Raw genomic sequence first — 19,485 nt, 5'->3', positions numbered from 1 at the left:
TCTATAGAAATGTCCAATCTAAGGCATCCAGGGAAAGATACCTTGGTTCAAGAAGGCTGATGAAGTTCAGGGTTTCTCTCTCTCAAGTGAGAAGGCGCATGGCAAACACAGGGCTTCTCTCTCAGCTGGAAGGGTACATGGCGAACATGGCGTCATCTGCTAGCTTTCTCTCCTGGCTTCCGGTCTCATGAAGCTCCCCAGGAGGCGTTTTCCTTCTTCATGTCCAAAGGTCACTGGCTCGTGGATCTCTGCTTCGTGGTGCTGCAGCATTCTCTGCTCTCTCCGAATCTCTTTCTTTCTCCAAAATGTTTCCTCTTTTACAGGACTCCAGAAACTAATCAAGACCCACCCAAATGGGTGTAGACAGGTCTCCACTTAATCCAGCTTAACAACCACTCTTGATCAAATCACATCTCCAGGGAGATGATCTAATTACAGTTTCAAACATACAATGCTGAATAAGGATTAGAAGAAGCAGCTGCCTTTACGAAATGGGATTAGGATTAAAATATGGCTTTTCTAGGGGACATACATCATTTCAAACCAGCACAGCAACTAAAAGAATCAAGTATCTAGGAATAAATCTAACCAATGATGTGAACTGTGTATGCACAGAAAACTGCAAAATTGCTTAAGTAAATCAAAGAAGGCCTAAGCAAATGGAAGGGCAGTCCATGTTCATGGATTGGAAAATTAAATATTAAGATAACAATTCTATCTAAAGCAGTTTACAGATTGAACAAATTTCAATCAAAATTCCATCAGCCTTCCTTGCAGAAATGGAAAAAACACTCATCAAATTTATACGTAAGGGCAAGAAGCCCCAAATAGCCAAACTCATCTTGAAGAAAAACAAAGTTGGAAGACTCTGACGCTTTCTATTCTTAAAATTTATTACAAAGGCACAGAAATCAAAACAGCATGGTACTGGCATAAGGACAGACATATAGACCAACTGAATTATATTGAGAGTTCAGAAATCAAACTTCATGTTTATGTCCAACTGATATTTGTTTTTCTGTTTGTTGTAAGTTTACAGAAAAATCATGCATGAGCTAACCAACTGACTTTTGGAAAGGGTGCTAAGTCTACCCAATTAAGAATATTCTCTTCCACAAATGGTGCTGGGAAAACTGGATGCTCATATATAAAAGAATGAAAGTGGCCTCCCATGTCACATCATACGCAAAAATCAACTCAAAACGCGTCAAAGGCCTAAATATAAGGCCGAGAAGAAAACACAGGGATGCCTCATCAGACCTTGCGTTATGCAATGGTTTCTCACCTTCGCATCTGAAGTGTGAGCAGCAAAAGAAACACGAGATGAGTGGGACCTCACCAAAATTAAAACTTTTGTGCATTGAAGGACTTTTTCAAAAAAGTAAAATGACAACTTACAGAACAGGAGAAAATATTTTGAAGCCACATATCCAGTAAGTGTTTAATATCCTGAATATGTAAGGAAATTGTGCAGTTCAACAAAAAGGTGGGAACAGTTCAATATTTTAAAAATGGGCAAAAAACTTGAGCAGACATTTCTCCAAAGAAGATATATAAGTGGCTAAAATGCCCATAAAAAGATGTTCAACATTATCAGCCATTAGAGTAATGCAAACCAAAACCACAATGAGATACCGTTTCACACCCTCTAGAATGTCTACTATTAAAAAATGAAAAATGACAAGTGTTGGAGAGGATGTGGAGAAATAAGAGCACTCATTCATTGCTGGGAATATAAAATGGTGCAGCTGTTGTGGAAGACAGTTCAGCGGTCCCTCAAAACATTAAGTATCACCTAGGACAGTACATAAGATTCCACAAGGGTTCCATGCATTAGAGTAACTTTCCAGAAACCTACAACCTCCAGATGGGTCCCTGGGCCAGATAAGTCCTGAAACCTAGAGGGCCCAGCCTCTCCAGAACATCAGCTAGTTCCATCTCCCTTCCCCATATTAGTGAGAGACCCTTTCAACATGAAAAATTTAGAATGGCCATAGCCCAAACACCCCCAAAGAGAGGTATGGAAAGAGTAAAGGTGATGGTGGAGTTATACAGAGAAGATAGGATTAACAAATGAATATGAATGCTGAACCATTAAATTGGCATCTCTTTAAGTCTCCAGTATTTTAAAGCAGCTAGAAGTAAAAACCTAAAATTGTGAAATTGTAACCCATATCAAACTCTGAAATATGTTCTACAACTAATTGTGGTGCTGTGTCTTGAAATTTATAGCTTTTTGTATATATGTTATTTTTCATAAAAAAGAAGGAAAAAAGTTGATTGTGATGATAAAAAATTGTTTAATCCCTCTAGCCTCCTTTGTTCTGGAGCAGCTAGAAGGAAAAATATGAGAGGATTGTATGGCAGCCCATGACAAACTCTGGGGTCTGTCCTGTAACTACTTGTTGAAGAGTTTGAAAACTATTACTTTTTTATTTCTTTGCTTTGTATATATGTAATACTATACAATAAAAAAGTTAAAACAAAAAACAAAAACAAAGCACCCACTTGTAGGTACATACCCCCAAATAATTTAAAGCAGGGACTCGAATGGGTATTTGCACACCGATGTTCCTGGCAGCATTATTCCCAAAAGCAACCCAAGTGTCCATCAACCAATGAGTGGATAAGTTAAATGTGATATATACACACAAAGGAATATTATTCAGCTGTGGAAAGAAGTGAAGTGTTGGTGCGTTTGACAACACAGGTGAGCCCTTCAAGGCCTCGTGTGGAATGCAGTAAGCCGGACACAAAAAGACACATACTGTATGGCCTCACTGATACGAAATATTAATAATCAATTTCACAAAATCAGAAACTAGAATATGGGGTTCCAGGTGAGTTAATATTTTAATTGTTTAGCGTTTCTCTGGGGGATGATGGAAGTTTTCATAATGGATGATGATGATGGCAGCACACCATTGCGAATGCAATTCACAGCATTGAATCATGTGTTTGGACGTGGTTAAAAATGGAAATTTTAAGTTGCATATATGTTGCTAGAATAAAAATAAATTTTTTAAGCCATAGGAGTGTACAACACAAACAGTGACCCCTAATGTGGAATATGTACTGTAGTTAATAGTACAATTATAAAATGCGCTACCATCAGTTATAACAAATGCTCCGCACCCATGCAAGGTGTCAATAATAGGATGCTATATAGGAACCTTGCATTTTATGCGTGATTTTTCTGTGAACTTACGTTTCAGCAGTAAAGCTGCTGGAATGCAACCTACCAGAGATGGATTGGCTTTTACGATGGGGATTTATTATCTTACAAATGTGCAGTTCCAAGGCCGTGAAAATGTCTCAATTAAGGCATCAACAGGACGATAGCTTCTCTGAAGACAGGCTGCTGGCATCTGGGGCTCCTCTGTCAGGCAGCAAGGCATGCGGTTGGCATTGGCTGGGCCTTCTCTCCACGGTCTCGTTGTTTTCAGCTCCTGGTTCCAGGGGCCTCCTCTCTGTGTCCTCTCTCAGCTTCTCCAGGGCTTTTCCCCATGACCTCTCTCTGGGCTTTTTCTCTGTCCTTTATCCTCTCATAAAGGATTCCAGTGAAAGGATTAGGGCCCTCCTCGCATGGGTTGGATTGCATTGCAATGGAAATAACCTAACCAAAAGTTCCCACCTACAACAGGTCTGCCCTCAGAGGAATGGATTAAAAGAACATGGCCTTATCTGGGGAATATAACAGCCTGAAACCACCACACCCTATAGCTTCTTTAATTAAATGATAATAAAAAAAATTCAGGGTGATGCGATGGTGGCTCAGTGGCAGAATTCTCACCTGCCAAGCCAGAGGTAAGGGTTCGATTTCCAGAGCCTGCCCATGCCAAATATATATATATATATATATCCAGAATTTTTAATTCCGAACTCAGAAACTGCTGCTTCCGGGCATCCCCATCTGCTGATGCACACCCCCTCCTGCTCAGGCCCCAGCCTGGAGACCATCCTTGACCTCTTCCACCCACCCCCACCCCCAGCCCGCAACTGCCAGATTTCTGGCAGTCCGTGGGCTTTGCTCTCAACCCCTAGGAATCCTGCCACCTCTGCTGTCCCCAGCCTGCTCTGAGCCGCCACACTCCTGGCAGTAGCCTCCCCCCGCCTTGCCTCTGCTCGTATTACCACCAGAGCAATCCTCCCACACAGCAGGCAGAAACGACCCCTCCTCAGCTCCGTCCCCAGTGACCGCCCATCTCACTCAGAGCAAATCTGAAGTCCCTGTACAGCTGGAACCCCCCGCTCCTTCCTCTCTTCCCCTGCTCTCCCCTCGCTGCCCCTTGCCCCCACCAGCAAGCTTCTGTTCCGGGCCCTTTGCACATGCTGGCCCAGCGGCCTGCAACCCTCCTGCAATGTCTGTGGTTCTCAGCATCACTTCCTTTAGTTTTCTGCTGCAATGTCCCTTTGTGGGGGAAGGTCCTCCTCTGACCCCCCACCGTATAGAATGATAACCAGCATGCACACACGCACGCGTGCACACACACACACACACACACCCTGCCTATCAAACACACCCTGTGTTAATTTTCTCCCTAATCCTTACCACCCCTGGGCACACACGTCCATGCGCTGGGTGCTCCCAGGGGCAGCTCTTGGCCACTCCACTCTGCTGCTGGATTCCCAGTGCAGGAAGCAGCCAGGCACACAGCAGGCGCTCCGTGAGCGTCCATCGGTGGAGCGCTGCTCGCCTCTTTCCAGGGAAGGCCTCCTGAAGCGACCGCGAGACACAAGCGAACTCAGTGACATTTCCGTTCCACATTTGAAATTTTCATCAAGGATAAATTTCCAGGGTTACCAAAAGATCGATAAAATTCATTCTCAGGGGCCCAGATTAAATTTAAAATAGAAAAGTACTATTTATCCAACCCAGGAAAACATTTATATAAATGTGCTTACATAATGCATTAAAAAGACAGGAAAATCTACTTGGGTGATCACATTTTCTCACGCGGAACATGGCATATGCTAAAACCACTTAAATCCGCTCTGAAGCGCCTTCTCTCATCTTTTAAACCTCTAAGATTAAACCTTCAACATAGTTCCTTTCTGTTTTGCTCCCATGGCTGCAGGCTTTGCCTTTCCAAAAGGGAATGAAGCCATCAGAGGGGGCAGAGCTGGGAACTTTAAGATAAACTTCCTCCTTTCATTTTCCTCAAGCTTGGGAAGGCATGGTCTCCCAGGGGAGTCCTCAGCCCCAAGGGGTCAGCCCAAGGAGCTGGCCTCCTGTCCAGGAGCTGAGGGTGGGGGGCTGCCTGGGGCTGCCTCCCCTGCTTAGTTTCCAGAAGCAAGGTTTTGTCCCTGCCGGAGCTCAGTGCCTCCCAGGAAGCTTTTACTCCCTAAATAGCATGTGACTGACAATTTATTCTTCCAGGTTGAAAAATAGTCAGAGGAAAGAGGCATTCTCAGAAAACTCACATTTGAATTGGAAAGCGAGTGATTACAATGCTGGCAAAGAAAGTATTTTGATTTTTAAATTATGAAACTTTTTTTTCTTTTTCCCTGGTATTTTTGAGGTAGGTGACAAAAGAATGAGTGAGTTTTCTTAAAAATCTAAAATTGTTTAAAGAATAGATCATGATTGTGTGACAAATTACATTGCCCCTGATTGTGTTAGGTTTTATTTGGGGGGCATATTCAGAAGCAGAAATCCCTCATCCTTCTGCCCTCTCAGAACCTGCCCTGGGTCAGCTGGTGACCCCTGAGCTGGGTGATTCTTTGCGGTGATCTGAGTTTATGCAGTCAGTGGTCTCTTGGAGTTCCCAGGAAAAGTGTGGAAGCTGCCTTGACATTTGCTCATTTAGAAAAGGTCCAGGGGCAGAGCAGATACGAGCCTATTTTGAGCAGATGGTCAGGTATGGTTAATTAGAAATAAAGTACAACCTTTGGTTGCATTCATAGGAGCAGTGTGTCCAGAATAAAGGAGGTGACAGTCCTGCTGCATCCAGGGCTGGGTGTGCCACGCTGCCGTGGCCTGATTGACTCAGGTCCCAGCGGGTAAGTTGCACCTTGATGGACAAGAGTAGGTCATTAGTGATGACCAGCTTGAAAGGGGGCCTGAGACTGGGGCCTTGGAGAATTGTTTGTAGGAAGAGCTGATCTGCTGAGAGAGGAGACGTTGGGGGCCTGGCATTGTCCGAGGATTTCTGAAGGACTGTCATGGGGCAGAGGGAGTGGGTCTTGCGTGGGTCCAAGGGCAAAGCCACCCCGTGACCATCTGTCTACCGCTGCACCGCCCCCCGCCCGGCTGAGTGCGTAAACCACAGTTAGCCGTTATGTCTCCCGGGTTGGCTAGGCTCAGCGGGGGGCTTGGGCTCTCCCACGCGGCTGCAGCCAGATGTGGGCTGGGGAGCCTTCATCCAAAGGTGCGGCCGGCTGGACTCCAGGTGGTCTCCCTCCCGGGGCTGGCAGGTGGGGCTGGCAGGTGGCTGAGAGTGCAGCCGGGGCTGGACCGGAGCACCTGTGCACCTGTGCACCTGTCCATGGCCTCTGCATGTGGTGTCTCCCAGCATGGCGGCTAGGTTCTAAGGGTGAGTGTCACTGGGGAGCATCCAAGAGGCCCAGGTAGACGTGCAGGCCATTTTACGGTCTAAACTTGGAAGTTCCAGCACATTCCATTGGCCAAGCAAGTGGTCCAGGGCGGCCCAGATCCGAGTGAGGAGGGCCATTGGATAGGGAGAGGACCTCCTGGGCCACTGCCCGCCATCTTGGCCACCCGTTCCCAAGGGGGAGTCGCAGGCGGGGAGGCTTCATTTAGGCTCAGCAGAATGGCCGGTGGGAGCTCATTTCCTCAGGAGAAGAGAAACCCACCACAGAGGTGAGGGGCGGTGCCCAGGGAATTCCTACCTGAGGGGGAGGTTGGACCAGAAGAGGTTCCGGAACGTTCCAGGAGAAGACCGAGTCAGAGCAGAGTGGGAGTCCACTGGGCCAGGCGGGGCCGGGAGAGGGAGGTGGGGAATGGGGACGTGCAGATCGCTGGGAGGGGGGCAAGAGAGGAGGGGCTGGGCCGCCAAAGCAGCCCCCAGAAGGGGCATCCTTTCAGGACTACTCCCAGGAGGCCCATGAAGGAGGGAGCTCCACGAGGCTGCTGCCACGTGATGGACAAAAGAAAACGCGGGGCGGGCCACGGTGACTCAGTGGCAGAGTTCTCGCCTGCCATGCCAGAGACCCGGGTTCGATTCCTGATGCCTGCCCATGCAAACAAAGAAGGAAAGCGCAGGCCCTCTCCTGCCGCCAGAGAGCTGCACTGGGGTCTTGAACTTGCTCTTCACGCCAGGCGCCCTGGGGCGGAGAGACCTGTGCGCGCGGGCAGATCCCACAGCACCGGGCCACGCACGGCTCACGCAGCACCAAGCCCCCGCCCGCACCCAGACCCCTGCATGGGGTGGGGGTGACAGGGATGGCTGGGTGGGAGCGGGCCGCCCAGAGCCCATCCTGGGGAGGGGGCAGTAGGCAGGGGAGCCCCCAGGTCCCGGCACAGGCTTCAAGGAAAATTGTAAGAGTTTCAAAACGGTGACCGCGGGGCATGTCGCCCAAGCCTGGGGCTCTCTGCGCAGAGTGTAGGGCCCAGATCAGGGTGCCGCGAGGGGGGCGGGGGCGTGGGGGCGTTTATCGGGAACCCCCCAGCTGTCATGCTCGGGAATTCTCACTCTCCCTTTCTCAGTCGTAGGGGCATGCTCCCCAAGGCTGGCAGCTCTGGGGTGGGGAGTGGGAGATGGGCCACGACCCCTGCGCTGCACCCCCCAGGGGTGGGCCAAGCAGCGTGGCCCCCGCCAAGAGGCAGACAGAGACCCCTCAGGGTGGGCCAAAGCTCCTGGCCAGGTGCAGGGCAAGCTCTGCAGCGGACAGTACGTGGCCACCGCTGCTGGGCCATCACAGCAATCAATAATCGTCAGCTACACGAGGCCAGATTTACCGCCTTGTGAGTGATTAAAAGCAAAAAGAAAAGCGTCAGGCCATCGGGGAGGAAGGCTGGGCCCGCCGGGTGGGGGTGGTGGAACGTGGTCTGGTTTGTGGCGAGCTCGGCGTGTCATCAGTGACGGGGAAGCAGGAGAGCGCACGCTCTGAGTGGACCCCAGCGGGGAGTGCGCTGCCCTCTCCACAGAGCAGGGAGCCCCTGCCTCTCGGCCGCAGCAAGACCCCTGCATCTGCACCTTGGACCACGGGTCCATGCTCTGCACATGCCATGAAAGGCTGCGAAAGTGGGGGGGGGGGGGGGGCAAGTGACCGCTCTTCTCTTAGCACCAGGGGTGTCGACTCTGTAGGACAAAATCCTTAGAAAGCGGCCCAAAGCCGCACAGGTGCAGCGTGGGCAGGTGTGAGGAGCCTGCAGGAGGTGAGCTGGCCCCTCTCCGCTGGCAGAGCTGGGCACAGCTTACCCTCCCACATGCCCCTAAACATGCCTGCACGGGGTTGCCAGGGGCACACTTATCTGAGGCTTGGGAATCACTGGGGTGGGGTGGGGGTCCCCAGCCCAGTCCAAGACATCACCGGACACGGAGACCTGACCTCCCGCCAGCCCTGGCCTCCAGCTGCCCCAGGGCTCTCTGGACCCCCCTTTCTGCTGGAGCAGCTTCCCCTATGGAGGCCGCCGACTGCCGTGCTCTTCCCTGCAGCCCCTCCCCACTTCCTTCCAGGTGTCCAGGGGCACCCCCAAATTCCTGCTCTTTGTTTAGGCAGAACTTCCCTGCCTCGTCTGCCTGTGCTCCCGGAAGCCTAGGGCACCTGCTCCCTCGCCCCCCCAAGGCCTGCAGTGGGGTTCTTGGGGAGCAAAGGGCCTCTGGCCCCAGCAGACACTGCCCCCGCCCTCCCTCCCAGGGGAAGTCCTTTCCCCTCTGCTGTCTCTCCTCCCGGGGAGTGGGGGGTCGGGGCAGCTGGGGAGAGGCGCCCTGTAATTCCACCAACCTCAGAACAGCACTTCAGGATTCAAAAAACGCTGAAACCCGGAGTTATGGGAACATAACAACCCAAGAAAATGTTGAATGAGCACTACAGACTCTGTTTTCTGTTTTAATTGGAAAAAAAATGCATGCATATCTATAAAGTTTTGGAAAGAAGTTGCCTCCTGCCCACCGCAGCTCTGCTTTTCTGTTTAAATCTCGTTGCGGCCCTTTCCGTGCGTGCAGTTAAACTCTCCCCAGCTGCTCTGTCTTCTGCTTTGCTGAACCGACAGCATGTCGTGTCCCCCCCACCCCTGCACTGGCTGTGGGAACCGGGTCACATGAGGAGCCCCTGGACCCTGAAGCTGAGACCCCCGCCCCATCCTGGGGCCCTTATCACTGCTGAGGACTCACATTTCTCCCCAGGCAAGGCCCACCCTGCACTCCCCCAGCCCCCAGCCCCCAGCCCCCCAGCCCCCCAGTTCCCAATGCCCCAGACCCAGGACCCAGGAAGTCCCGGAACCCACTGTGGAGGGGGCACTGGTTCCACCCTCACACCCAGCACAGCCACAGGGCTGTTGGGAGGAGTCTGGCGACCCCCAGTGAAGCTTCTCCCCTTGGGGCCCCACCCAGCCTGGGCTGGGCACAAATGGAACCCCAACCAGGTCTGGCGGTTACCACCTCCAGGGAGCCCCCTTCTGGGGAAAGAGATGTGAAAACCCTGGATCTGTGGGTTCACTGGACAGTAAGGGACAGAGCTGGGTTGGACCCTACCCTAAGCTCCCGAAAGGAACCTCTGCTCAGCTCCCCAAACAGAACTCCTGTAATGCCCCTGCTCACACCCCCGCCCCGCAGTGGATGTCACCGCCCCCCCCCCCAGGACAGCCGTCCTCACCCCAAGGAGGTGCATGGAGGTGGGGCAGGCTGCTGCTGGAGGGCTGCCTGGTGGTGGTGGCAGCTGGGATTTACCCAGCAGGCGGGGTTGCCCCCAGGGACCCTGGGCGTCCCACCCCTCCAATCCCCCCTCGCTGAGACTCAGCCTTTCTGGGGGTGGGGGGTTCACCCCTTCTGTTTCCCACTTCGGAGGGACCAGGAGCCCTGGGGTCAGGGACCACCTGAGAGCCCCTGTGAGCCCCCCAGCGCTGGCCTGCAGCAGGGGCGCTGAGGGATGAGCCAGCACTCGAAAGCTGTTCTGTCCCCGCCCGGGCAGGGAGCACCCCGAGAGGCTCGCTGAGAAGTGCCGCGCCCCGCCAGAGCCCCTCGTGCCCTCCGCCCAGCACTGACCATCAGCACTGTGTCCTCTGGGGCCGCAGCAGCAAAGTACCCCAGGGCAGAGCCCAGGACCTGGGAGCTGGCAGGGCCCACGGGGGCCTGGGCAGCTTCTAATTTCCCGGGCAGTGGCCGTATCACCCCAACCCAGCCCCCCATCCCTCGACCTTCTCTGTTTCTCTCTCCTCGTCTGTGGACACCGGCCCCTGGGTGAGGCCCAGCCCCGAACCCGGAAGACGCCCAGCCTAAGAGAACTGAAGACGCCCTCAAAGACCCTATTTCCAAACACGGGCCCTTTCCGAGGCCCCGGACGGTCACAGATTGAGGGGGGACCCCACTCAGCCCCGGTCATCGTGCTTCCCCCACGGGCCCCGAGTCCCTGAGGGCCGGACCTCGTGCCCAGGCGCCGAGCACACAGTAGGTGCCAAGCACACAGTAGGTGGTCAGCAGACGGCTGACCTGACTGGTAGTCACCAAAGGCAGCTCTCTCAGGTGTCCCGCGCCCGCCCGCTTTATGGTTCAGGACAAGCTTTCTGGACCACAGAGGCTTCGCCACCACCATGAACCCTGTGGTGTCGAGCCTCAGGCCTGTTCTGCCAAGGAGGAGCCTGAGGTCAGAGAGACAAAATTCAATTGCTCCAGCTCTGCTCACCATCTCAGACCAAGCCTCAACAGCATCATTTCATGTTTGCGTAACTGCAGCTCACATGCCATGCCTGGCATTGCACCTGCTGGCATGCCTCGCGTGGGTCCCCGAGAGGCAGTAAGCCCCACCCCCGCAGGGCAGGGCAGGTTTTGCAGCCAGAGGTCCCTGCCATGACTCTGCCACCTGAGCGACATCCCTTTTCAACATGCACCTGCATGGGCATCTGCAAGGTGGGGCCACTGGTGAGCTGCAGCCAGTCCAGGGCTGTGGCGAATGGTGGGCGGGGGGCATCTGCAAGAGGCACCTCGCGGGATGGGTGGAGGGGGCTGAAATCCAGCTGGGTTCCCTGGAGCACAGCAGGTGGCCCCTTCACCCTTGGGTGCCCGTTGAGCATGGACCCTGTCCAGCTGTTGCTGAATGACAGCCCTCATCAAATTCCCCCACTCTGAGCCCCTTCCTTTCCAGCTGGAGTGATAGGGTGTTGGAGGCAAGCGTCCTCACACTCTGACTGCGTACCTACCTGTGTAGAACGGCGTCCTGGGAAGTGTAAAGACGGGGGGAATTAGGGGGGCTTCCACCCGGAAAGGAAGGTCACGGCCACCCTGGGGAGCTTCTTACACAGAAGAGAAAGGTATCTGAGTCCAGGGAGAGGGAAATCATGGAGGTCTTCCTGAAGGAAGCAGGGCTTCTCAGGCTTTGGAGTGGGAGGGAAGGGAACAGACCTCACCCTGACACGTCCAGCAGTCTCCATGCAGTTCGAACACCCTTCCAAGCTCTAATGGGTACATATGAAGCCACTTTTGTCAAGACTAAGTGTTTCTGTAAAGACCGACACTCATGGGTAATTCACGAAGCCACCTGTCACTCTTTCAATGGCACCACCTGGTAAGCGCGTCCCCGAAGGAGTCACCTGCGGGAATCCCATGGCACATCCAGGACCGCGACCCGAGCCGCGTGAGCCCATCAGGAACATTCTCCAACCACTGCCAGGAGGGGGCCTGGCAACAGCCCAGCGGCTCAGGGAAGTCTAGAGACAAGGGCTGCCTGACAGCCTGAGCCCCTGGCATCGATCCTGCCTGGGCCGAGTATTAAACGGATGCATCATTTATAATCCGCCCCGCACGGAGGCAGCTGCCCGAGCCCCCACACCCAGGCAGGACGAGAATCAGGGAGCATCTCCAAGCCAGGAGCCCGAAATCCAATTTCCATCCTGTCCTAAGGACTAAAAGCTTTCTGTAAAACAGCCACACAAAATTCTCAGATCCAATTAGCTGTCATCGGAGCGACTGCCAGGATCGAGGGGGTAAACCAGACTTCGGAGCGCCAGGGGACCTCAAGGGCCGGCACGGAAGTGCACAGGCACCGCAGGCGGGACCCCCAGCCCTGTGGCCCCTGCCCGCGGCCCCCCGCCTTGCTGAGCCCGGCACGTCTGGTCCCTCCCGCCCCTTCCGTGTGCCCCCGCCTCTCTAATCCGTCTGGCACTCCGTGTGGCATCTCCATTTGCCCCCCCAGATGGGCTCAGGTCTCCCCACTGCTAGGACATCTGCTCCTCGCCCCTGCTGCCCTCTCACGCCCCACCTCCGCTCTGTCCGCTCTCTGCGGTGTTTCTCAGGTGAGTCCAGGGGTCCACGCTCGCAGCCCCCCTCTCTCTCCACCTCGGCGCTCTGCCCCTTCTGCCTTCAGATACAGCCGCCCCACCCCCCCACCCGGAACTTGTTCCCCAGACACAGTCCTGGCTGAAGTCAGTCTCTCTCTCTCTCCCTCTCTCTCTCCCCCCACCTCACTCTTTCTCTCTCTCTCTCTCTCTCTCTCTCGCCCTCTCTCTCCCCCCCACCTCTCTCTCTCTCTCTCTCTCTCCGTCTCTCTCCCCCACCTCTCTCTCTCTCTCTCTCTCTCTCTCTCTCTCTCTCTCTCTCCCTCTCTCTCCCCCCACCTCTCTCTCTCTCTCCCTCTCTCTCCCTCTCTCTCTCTCTCTCTCTCTCTCTCTCTCTCCGTCTCTCTCCCCCCCCCGCGCGCTCTCTCTCTCTCTCTCTCTCTCCCTCTCTCTCCCCCCATCTCTCTCTCTTTCTCTGTCTCACACACACACACTCACATGTTTGGTCAAAGTGTTTAGACAGTCTCTTGGAAATTCCAAGTTTCATCCGCGTATTAAAGGCTCTGAGAAACCTGGCAATAAAACTGAAACTGTTTAATTTGGTTTAATCCAGAATTTTCAAAATCATTGAGCACAGATACTTTCTGATGGCATATCTGTTAGCATCCTAAAAGAGGCGTTCTGTGGGACCGCAGACTGGAAAATTATTTTAAATTTGGATAGTTTCTCTGCAGTGACTCAGTCAGCCGGCAGGCTGAGCTCTGATGGATGGGCAGAGAGCAAACTGTTGTCTGGTGTTTACTCCATGCTGGGCGCTTACTTTGCTTCACAGCCACCCCTTCAGGTGGGTCCCACAACTACCTGCATTTTACTGTTGAAAACCCTGAGGCACAGCTTGCTCGTGTAGGGTACGAGGCCAGGTGTATCTGTCAGCTTAGGCTAAATTATGTTGCGTAACAAACAACTCCCCCCCCCCCCCCATCCTGGCAACGTAGAGCAAAAAGGTTTGGCTCTACATCAAGCTCCACACCTGGTCTCGTCACTCGAGACCTCAGGTGACAGGACAGAGAGCTTTGGGCCTCCGCACTAAAGGGAGGCATGTCATTTTCTCCCCTTTCTTTGTCCGGAGGAAGTCCTAGCTCTGCCCCTGAGTCCAGCAGTGCGGGGAGGTGGAACCCCCAGTGGCCCTGCCCTGGGGAAGAGCTGAGGGGGCCCGGCGGGTGCAGACGGGCGTGGAGCTCAAGCAGAGCTGCCCTCGGCCAACGTGGGCCCGGAGCTGCCCACGACATGCCAGGAGCCCCTCTCGCCACATGGGCAACCCCGACGTCTCACCCTGGCTGTCCCCCACAGGCAGCGGCTGATGGGGGACCCCATGCCCCCAGACCCTCCCTAAATCACCAGCCAAAGCCCACGTTGTAGCCCTGACTAAAGTCCCATCCAGTCCTCCTCTGGGGAGCCCTACAGGGCCCCCGCTGTAGAGAGGGGCACCCCAACTGTTCGGGCTCCTGGCGGCAGCAGGCTTCGCTGCTCGGTCTCCCAGGGCCTCCTTCTCCTCCCCATCACCGCCCTCTCCTCACCCCTCCCTGTGCGGGTGGGGTCCCCTCCCCCTCAGCCACCCACTCCCACGCCCTTGCCGTAGGGTCCGCCACAGGGGGTCTAAGGCCGGTTCGGGGTGCTGGGAGCGGTGGGCGCCGGGCCGAGCCTCCCCTTTACTGCACCGTGCCCCAGGGCTGGGAGGAGCCAGGGGGAGGCCGAGGCCACCCAGGATGGGGCACAGGGCAGACCCCCCAGCAGCTCCCGAGGGGCGCGGAACCCTGGGGGACCCGTCTTCTGACACAGCAGCAGCCCTTGGTCACGAGGACACCCCACACTGCCCGCGTCACCCTCGGTGTGTCCACCTGTCCGGCCGGATCCCTTGGAGGCGGGCGGACCCAGGAAGGTCCTGACGGGGCCGAGGCTGAGACCAGTTGGGAACTGAGTCTCCTCGGGGTCCTGCACATGAGTGGGAAAGCAGCTCACAGAAACCGGGAGCGACCAGGGCATGCCTCAGTAACGGGTGACAGTGGGGGTTACGCAGGGGGACGGGAGCTGCGCCATCGGGCCACGGAGAGACACGAGGAAACGTCGTGGCTCGTGGCCGGAGAGGGGCGGGGGGCCGGGCCGTGTGCTTGCACCCCCAGCCAGCAGACGTTCTGGAAAAGGCGCAACGACCGAGAGGGGAAAGAGCCGCGGCGGTGGGGGGTCAGGGGCCAGGGAACGCCCAGGGGGCTGGGCACTCTCCGGGCGAGAGCTGTTCTGCAGGACCCTCGACGGGGCGCAGGACCCCAGGCACCTGTCAGACCCGCAGACCCGGCCCAGAGACGAGACCCCAGGCTGGCAGGGACGGCGGTGACCGGTCACCAGCCCTGTTGGTCACCGTTCTTGTTGGCCACCATCCGTAACGACCACCATTTGCATCGGTCACCATCCGTAACGGTCACGACCCGTGTTGCCTGCCGTCCGTGTCGTCCATGTTGGTCACCCGTTGCAGCAAATGTGCCACCCGTGTACGATGTGAATAACAGGGAAAGACGAGTGGGGGAGGGCATGTCGAGCTCTCTCTGTGTTCTGTGCAATTTTTCCACAAACCTGAAACTGCTGGAAAAGCTGCTCTATTGATTGGGCAGATGGAGACACTCGCACATCCCAGGTTTCTACTGCCCTTGAGGACAGACTGCTGGGGGTGGCCAGGCAGAGGGTGGTCGGGCACCGCTGCCCTGAGAGGCCGGTGGCCCCTGGCGCCTGTCCCCTCTGGGCTTCCTGCCAGCTCGTGGGGAGGGGCCACTTGGGCAGGAAGCCAGCCGGCGGGGGGCTGGGCGGGACCAGGACCCCCTCCCACTGGGCATCTGTGAGCTTCCCAGAGCCCTGCAGGGGCCAAGCCCCTCTGGTTCTCCCAGCGCCCGTGGAGCTGATGCCCGGGGACAGGTGCCCCCACCCCTCTCCACACCAGCAGGCGCTCTGCAGGAGGGTGCACGAGCACCCGGTGCACCCCAATTCCGCAGCCGTGGCTGGCCCCAAACTCACCCACACGCTCTGCCCCCATGGGCACGGGCAGGAGGCGCATGTGACACGGCCCATCGGGCCCGTCTGGCTGGGCAGTGAGGACGAGGCCACCGGAAAGCGCACCGCCCCCTCGGGGGTCCTGGGTTGCTCCTGGGCTCAGGGGCCTCCGCTTCTCTCCTGGGGAGGTCACCAGACCGGTCCCTGTGGTGTCATTGGGTCTTACCTCCCTGCAGGTGACTCCACCCCTTCCAGTGCACCTGCTGCCACGTGCGTGCTCGTGACTCGCCAAACTCCACGGAAGCTTGACTTCTCTCAGAGCTTCAAACCCATGTACACCTGCGACTGGACAGGCCATCTGCGTGGCCAGAGCCCTCCACACTCCCGTCACACAAAGGGCCCAGACCTGGGGCCTCTCTCCTCCCCCTCGCCATTCCACCAGCTCCTTCACCGGACCCTGTCCACCTTCTCTCCAACGTCCCTCCAACCGTCCCCTCCTCCCTCCTTCGTGACCACCTCCTGCTCCAGTGTGGCCTCATTACCCTCCTCTGGACCCTCGCCCCGGCCTTGTCTCTACCCTCCCTGCCCCCAGCAAAGCAGTGCCCAGGCCCCAGGCTCCAGGGCCTGCCTGCTCAGCACAGCTCAGCTCCCGGACACCATCCCACTGGGAGCCATCTCCAGGCTGTTTTTCCTGCTGTTCCCTTTCTCGTTCCTGCTGTTCCCTCTGGAACACCCTTTACCTTCCTTATATTCTGGAATTTTCTCAAAACTTTGACCAAATGCCACCTTCCTTAGGAAGCTACCTAGGACCACTCAAGTGAATCCACCTCCATGCCGGGCGTCCGTTTGGTGCTCTCTAGAGAAGAGGCCCTTGGACATTCCAAGGGGCACGTGGTTGCCATGAGGTTATGCCCCTCCCCGGCTGCCCCCACCTTGCCCCGCTGCAGGCTCCCCTTGCAGGCCCTGTATGTCCTTTATGCATCTGCCTCCCCCACGACGCCGGGAGGCCAGGACCATAGTGGCTGCAGCCACCTCCCCATCCCTGGTGTGTCCTAGAGACCAGTCAATAATCCAACTGGGCCACTCTGGGCCCCTGGCAGTGCTACATGGGTGTCAGACCGGGGCGTATCTGCCTTACCACAAGGGTGTTCCCTTCTCTGGGCCTCAGTTTCCCCAGCTGTAAAGCAGTGTCACCATCATCCCAGCCTGTGCCGAGACATGTCTGTAGCTACTGGAGAAATTTCCAGAAGAGAAGAAAGCTGGGAAACACCTAAAGCTTGGTCACCATAATGCGGGAGCCCGCCTAGGAGACCCCATTGGAGGCCTGGGTGGGATTTGGGTCTCATCTCCTGAAACTTCGCCACAGCCCAGAGTGGGGGCCTGGCCTGGGGGTCGGGGGCGGGGGGTGGCTTCCCACCATCTCCAGACTCAGCTCTGTGCTGGCACCCAAGCCAAACCTACACTTTGAAGCTTTGCTGAAAGTCTCAGAGGTCAGATGTTCTCATGTTTCCAGAAATTATTGATTTTTTTCTGGGCTGGATAGGCCACAAAAAGGCTTTTATTAGTTGCTTGTTTCTGCAGCTGGCTCAGAGGAGCTCAGAGAGACAGCATCGTCACCCTGCACCACCCAGGGGCCTTCCAGGACCAACTGCAGGGCTCGAAGGGTCTGTGTCAGCACTGACCCCCAGGGGCCCATGCCCTATTCTACCTCATTGCAGTACATCTGTGCCCCGGCCGGGCCCCCACCTGCTCCCTGCACCTGTGCCCCAGCTGGGTCCCCGCCTGCTTCCTGAACCTGTGCCCCTGCCAGACCCCGTTTGCTCCCCATACCTGTGACCCAGCAGGGATCCCCGCTTGCTCCCCACACCTGTGCCCTTCCCAGCCCCCTGCTTGTTCCCTGCACCTGTGCCCCTGCTAGGTCCTAACCTGCTCCCTGCACCTGTGCCCCTGCCAGCCCCAGTTTGCTTCCCATACCTGTGCCCTAACTGGGACACCCCCCCATTTGCTCCCCACACCTGTGCCCTTCCCAGGCCCCTACTGTTCCCTGTACCTGTGCCCTTTCTGGATCTTCACCTACTGCCACCCCTGGCCCCCTGCCCCCACCAAGCCTCTCTCCCCACCTCACAAGGACCCTGGTCTCCAAAGGGCCCAGTACAGGCAGGTAGGAATGAAAGGAGGAATGAAAGGAGGCTCTGGAACCCCCCGGGGCCGCTGGGAAGGATGGGGCAGTTTGGGACCAGGCGGGGTATGTACAGGCAGGGAAAGGAGGGCAGAGTGGGGGGGGCAGGAGCAAGGAAAAGAAGGGGACAGCCAGGGAAGCATGGAGGGGGGCAGGTGGCACCGCTGGGGGGCTCGGGGGCTCACTTATTCACTCACACCTCGTTCACCCCTGGGTCCAGCCTGTCCTGCCCACACCCCTCACGTGCCCGGCCCAGCTGGTACCTTCCACCCCGAGAGTTGTCAGGGCATGCTGCTCTCCGTGCGCCTCTGCCCCCGGGAACCTGCCCCAAGGAGGGTGATTGTCCTTCCAGGGGACCCAAGAGGGCTCTGGGAACGAGCTGCCCTGAGACCCTGTTTCAGCAGGGTTAGTCAGACGTTTTCCTGGGTCACCAGGTGGGCCCTGGAGGGGCCGCTGGTCACCCCCTCCTCGAGCTGGACACACTCAGTCATGCACCGAGAAGACAGTGTGTCTGCTCCGACCAGCGCTGAGGGGCCGGGGAAGGAGTGGGGTCACACAGGGTGGGGTGAGCGAGCCCCCTCTCAGCTGGCCTTTGGTAATCCGGGGTTCTCCTGGCTCCCTCGGGGGCCCTCGGAGCTCTGAGCTGTGCTGTCTCAGGTGCTGACTGCGAGCCGGGCCCGTGCACCCCTCAGTGGTCACTCCAAGGCTGGACGCCCCCAGGTGCCCCCAGCTCTGACCAAGGCAGGGGTCCTGCCCCCAGCCAGCCCGCCCAACACGGGAGTCCTTGGCCAGCAGCCTTTGCTGGAGACCCCCGGGCTGCCAAGGCTTTCTCCCCCAACCCCTCCCTTCCATGCACTTGTCCAACGTGCACTCAATTGCGTGTCATCAGGCTTCTGCAGAGAAAGAGCCAAAGGCAGGGGTGTGTATGCATGTGTGTGTGCGTGTGTAGATGTAGGTATATGTGTGTGTGTAACGGGGCACATGCATATGTTTATATGAGCAAGGATATGTGCATATGTGGGCTCACATATGTGAGATACGCATGTATATATGTAATGGCGAATATGCACACGTGAGATGCATGTGTATGCATCTGTGCATGTGCATAAACAGTGCATGTGTGTGTATCCCCCGGCTCATGGGACCAGGGGGCCTGGCGTGTGGGGAGTCCTGGGGAGGCCCCTGCAAACCAGGAGGAGTTTTGCTGGGTCAGAGCTGCTCCTTCTCCAGAAAACCGCCCTCTGGGCTCTCACGGCCTCCCCTGTGGGAGGCGCCGCCCCACTGCATCACCTTTTCCTGAAGCCAGCCCAGGCGGGCGTGAGCCGCCAGGCATGTCAGGCTGACCCCAACTCCTACAGGGCAGCAGGCCCTGAGCCGGGGCAGGGGCGGGGGGAGGGTCCCATCCTTGTGCGGAGACCCGCAGGGTGCCCGCCTTCGTGCCGGGGGTGCCCCGGCGGCCTTTTTACTGCCAGCCTGGTCACGTCACCCGCTGTGGACTCCCCCAGTTATCTTTCCCCTTCGGAGCCGCAGCAAGAAGCCCCGACATCAGAGGGACGGCCCCGGCGTGTAGTGAGCGCCCCATCAGCAGGGGTGTGCAAGCAGAGCAGGCATCCATTCGACGGGGTTGTCGTAGGAGCAAGTGTGCCACACAGAGCAGCACAAACTTTGGCTTCTCAAAACTCCCCTCCTGGCTTGGAACGCGGCCAGGGGCGTACTGTGTGTGCAGGAGCACTGCGGGGAGAGGGGCGGGCTGCCACCGCCGCGACAGGCCACCTGCCCTGCGCCGACCGCATCTCAAATGAAAGCCGTTCATTAGCAGCGACAAGTTTGCCACTTTGCAGCGAACACTGCTGGGGAACTACTTTACCCCTGA

The sequence above is a fragment of the Tamandua tetradactyla genome, chromosome 19, assembly GCF_023851605.1.
Source record: "Tamandua tetradactyla isolate mTamTet1 chromosome 19, mTamTet1.pri, whole genome shotgun sequence".
In the NCBI taxonomy this organism is placed as follows: Eukaryota; Metazoa; Chordata; class Mammalia; order Pilosa; family Myrmecophagidae; genus Tamandua; species Tamandua tetradactyla.
This window is presented reverse-complemented; position numbering follows the sequence as displayed.